Source organism: Cynara cardunculus (genome assembly GCF_001531365.2).
Source record: "Cynara cardunculus var. scolymus isolate 2C chromosome LG 1, CcrdV1, whole genome shotgun sequence".
Taxonomy (NCBI): Eukaryota; Viridiplantae; Streptophyta; class Magnoliopsida; order Asterales; family Asteraceae; genus Cynara; species Cynara cardunculus.
Genome location: NC_037528.1, coordinates 41,386,567 through 41,391,562, shown reverse-complemented (window position 1 = coordinate 41,391,562; position 4,996 = coordinate 41,386,567).

Below are 4,996 nucleotides of genomic sequence, written 5' to 3'. Positions count from 1 at the left end.
CCATGGAAGCTGGCTCATAGGGGGAGTTTTTGAAATGAAAATAAAAACCTCAGAAGGTGCCAAAACTTGTGAAGTAACTTGTTCTCAGGGGTCAACTCATCAGAACCTCTGACGCTTCTATCAGAGGCTCTGTGGGTTTGAACTGAGCAAGTACTCATCTCTCTGAGGATTTTCAAACCGTTTAGGTAAATAAAGGTGTAACATATTAGAAGACCCATCACATATCACAGAGGCTCTGTTACCCTTAGGCCTTTGGCAGAACTCTATTAATAGTTCTTGTCTATTGATATGGTGCACGTGGTTCTGTGGATAAGGGTTAAAGATAATCACGCGTGTGTCAGAATCGGGGGCGCACGTCATCAATCACGTGTCTTCCCAACACAGCGTGTCATAGTTTTGATTCGTCACACGCTTTAGCCACTCATCACGTTATTTCTCCCAATAAAACGGTTCAGTTGAAATCCCTCACTATAAATACCCCCTTTCCCCCCAAAACGTAAACCTTTACAATATTTTTCTTCTCCGACGAACCTGCAAATTTCAAGCTTCACAAAAAAAAAAACCTGCAACTATGTCTTCTTCTTCAGCCTCCGCTCAATCTGCTAATGTCTCAAGCGACAACGAAGTAACCCAAGCCCAAGCATTAACGTCTCACGCTCTATCATTTGTTCAAAATCGGTATGAGAAAGTCRTCCTGGTAAAGAAACCCAATAATTATTACTTCGTTCCATCTTCAACAGGTTTCCCTGAATTCACCTTCCGCCTTCTTGAAACTCTGCGTAACCATCCACTTTATTATGCACTTTCAGCCACCAAACCTACATCTGAATCATACATCACCCAATTCTTGTTAAGTTCTTACATAACTACCCTAGACAACTCTAGTTTAAGCATCGTTGGTTATGCTTCTCACCCAATCAACAAATCCCTTGTGCCAATGGAACTTAACGTGAAAACTCTTCGAATAGCCTTGCACCTACCCTCCTTGGAATATCTCAATTTGGATGCTTTCGCCCCAACCCCAACAGACGATGAACTAATTYAATTTCTTGAATTTCATTCCTACGCTGCCCAGACTAAAATTGTGAAAAGGACTCAGTTCAAACGAAAAGGCCTTCCCCCAATCTGGAATACTCTATTCTCGATAGTGAACTGCTGTCTAACAGGGAAGGTCGGCAGCCATGACCAGACCTCTCACGCAATGCTTTCCATTGTGTATGGAATATATTTCAACCTGCCCCTCGACTACGTATAGCTCATCTTCGAAGACATGGTGGGTTTGATCAAGAAGAAGTGCGCTACACAGAGGGGAGAGAAGTCAAAAGTGAAGGCGCGAAAGAAGGCCAAAGAGGACCTCAATCATCCAAACCTTATTCTACAGAGGTTCTTTGGCCTAGTCTTTGGGGAAATAATTGCAGAGAAGCTGCCCTCTGCCGAGCCTAACGCCAGATTGTATCCATTGAAGGAGTTCCACCCGATAGAGCATGAGTTAGGGTACAGAAGCCCCATACATCTAACTAAAGCTATGCTCAAATACCTTAGTCATGGAGATAGGAAAGCATACAGACGTGGATACAGGAGGCCAGAGCCGGTCCCTGAAACCCCTCCACGTATAGGAATCCCCTTAGGAGAGAGAGTGGAAAAAATGAGGGTCGAGGGAAGAAGGGAGGAGCCAGCAGAGGCTAGACAGGTGAGTGAGGAAAGACCTAAAGTAGCAAGTCCCCCACCAAAGAAGCCAAAGAAGACACAGAAGGGTTTGACTCTTCTGTGAAAAAGGAAGGGAAAAAGAGACCCGCAGAAGAAGAGGGTCCAAGTAGTCCTCTGCAAAAGCCTAAGAAAAAGAAATCAAAGAAGGCCCAACCCGCAGAGGTTGTGGTCACAGAGGCTGCAATTCATGAGAGCCCTGCAGAGGCTACTCCAAAGCACAGAAGGTTGCGCAAGGTGGTTCATGAGGAGTCCCCAACAGAGCAGATACAAGATGTTATCTTCCAAGTTCAACAGGAGTTTAAAGCGCCTACAGAAGTAGCTGATTTGGAGACAGAGGTCGTATTAGACGACGAAAAAGAAGAGTTGGAGGTAGGAGAGGGAGAAAAAGATGCCCAAGCCACATATCCTAGCCCCCCTCCCAGTGCAACCCACGTTTCTAGGGACCCTGTTCGAGAGGGATCCCCTATTGAAAAAGGCATGCACACGCTGAGCCCAACCCAAGCGAACCTCGCAGAGGACATTCTTTCGTCCTCTATCGAACGCACAGACCGAGAACCACATCATACTCCAACATCCTCTAAAAAAGATGCTGTTTTTAAAATAAGAGTCCAATCGCCCAAGGATTCGTCACAACCCAAAGAGGCATCCATTGCCTCTCCACACTTGAGTGACCAACCAAAGTATGCTTCAGAGGTATATGCAGGAGTCACAGAGACTGAGGGTCTAGAATGCCCAAAGTCCACACTCGATCCCTCTGCCGAGTTAGGCTCTGAACCTACTAGGTAAGATATCGACAGAACACTGGTAGGCTCTCCAAAAGGAGATGTTCGAGGATYCGGTGGAAGTCCCCGAGCTGACTTCGAAAAACCAGTCGCTGAGGGCGCCTCACACTCCGAGGCTACTAGGTCACTATGTGTTGGTGATCTAGGTTCCCAGGATACCTATGTGACGAAGGGGGAGTTACAAACATTCGCCACAGCAGTATTCCAGAGGTTGGACGAGTTGAAAAGCTTGTTCACCTCTCAACCATCGACAGAGGCATTTGCTCCAACCACAGAGGCTCTGAAGGAGTTGGAATCTACAACTTCAGAACTCAAGGCAACTCTTTCAGCCCTTCAGAGTTCTATCCTTCATAAAGACGACCTCGCAGAAGCCTTCAGCGCTCTATCACTCAACCCTTCTTCAATCCAGAAGGTGAAGACAAAGTTATCAGAGGTAGCCGCCCAGTTTGCTGCTGATTTCATCTCTGTCGGCTACACAGACTATTCCACGTTCAAGGACGAGATCAAGAACATGTTCTCCTCTGCGGTCACCTATGGTATTGATACCAAATCTTCCAGGGCAAACATCAACCATCTAGCCACTCGCAGAGAGCTAGACGCAATGGTTGAAGCCCTAGGAGATATCGTGAGCAAACACACAGACCAACTCCTCAAAGAAGCCCGAGCTTCCAACCAATCCATTAGAGACTGCACTTCAAAGCTCGTCAAAGAGGGTGACTCCTTCAGAAGCGAAATCTATCACAGCCTCTCTAAAATAAAGTAGGCCTCAGAGATCGACATAAACAACGCTTCTGTGAACGCTGAGTTGGTGATCGAGAAAATGGAAAAAGCGGCTATAAGAATTCTGAGGCGATTTAAAAAGGCTCCCCTTACCACTTGCAAAGCAGAAACAACCAAAATCCTTGACGATCAAGGAGGTGATGACCATGATCGTCATGAGGGTGAGAAGAAGAGAGAGAAGAAAGCTGAAGAGCCAAAGAAGACAACCTCTGTCAAACCACTAAAGATAGTGGACTCTGCAGCTGCCCTATTCTCAAAAGACAAAGCACCAGAGCCTAAGGGGAAAGGCAAGGGCAAAGCTATAGAGGAGTCGCCACAGAGGGGGTCAAGTTATTCGACTGTGGAGGGGGCAAAGATAGTGGACTCTGCAGCTGCCCTGTTCTCATGCAGCAAGTGCACACAGAGCCCGTAACCACTGTGGAGGAGATTCTGCGGTGGCACTACTCTGCCGTGGACACAGAGCCCCCTTACGACCCAGAGGTTACAGGTATACCCTCTGCAGCTACAAAGTTTCACTTCTCAAAACTTACAAGGCTACGCGAGCAAGTCTTCTCAGAGCACGTGATAACTTCCCTTGAAACAATATCTCCAAGGACTATGCTGAAGAAGACCGTGCTTTATGCTCAATATGTGGTGAAGAGGGATGACGACAACCTATACACGTTCACAGATGCTGACCTCCACAACCTCTGTGTATTTGATCTTATCTTCTTGCACAAAATTCTTAACAAGTACATGGAGAGGAGGTCCAGCTATTCGACTTCCCTCAGAAGGCTAATTGAAGTAATGCGCGCTCAAGTAAAATACTACAGCCAGAAGGACTTCAGTATCGCGATGAGGTTGGCCCAAACAAATTTGAAGATTTCCCCTCCGAAGAACAGGCCAAGGTGGTTACTTAGATGTCATCCCAACACCATTGTCCAAAATCCCATCTTTGGGTTTGTTTTTCTGGACAAGGATGGCATTCTAAGGTTCTTTGATCCGGCAAAGGCGAACAAGTATTCGACAGAGTCCCTTGAGTGGGTGTTCAACAGAGTGGCAGCAGAGGTGCACAGAGGGCATCTAAGGGCGGACGAAGTGTCTGGTATTCTGGAATCAATTAAAGTTCAAGTCTCCTTCAGAGAATGGATATTCAATATCTACAGAACTATCAAGTCAGATCTGCAAATTGCCGTATATGACTCTCCAGACTCTGCGGTGGACTAATCTTCTGTAATAGTATAGGCCTAAGCAACAATTTTGTAATTTTTTCAAATTTATGTAATTCTTTTCAGAGGATGAGTTTAATCTCCTCTTGTAATTCTTTCAATTAGTCATTTCTTGCATTCCTTTGTCCAATTTTACTTTTTTCATACTTAGGGGGAGATTGTTAGCTCTAATATTCTCTTAATGTAAAAGTATGAAAAAGTATTCTGCAAGTGTTGACATAAGGGTATCTTCCACAGAAGACAATAGAGGACCAACAACAGAAGCTGTTTCATCGTGCAAGTCAAGAATGACAGAACCTCTGATGTCTCTCACAGAGGTTCTGGAAAATGGTCCTCTAGCAATAAGAACCTACAAGTCTACTTCAGCAGAGCCTCTGAGATGGCTCACAGAGGGTCTGCAGATTCGTCTTCTGTGAAGATCCTGTTCTGCTGTTTTTCAAAGGTTGTTTAGCTGCATGTGCTTCTCACGTGACTAGATTTTAATAGACTTTATTTGGACGGCTTAGATGATTTCACTTT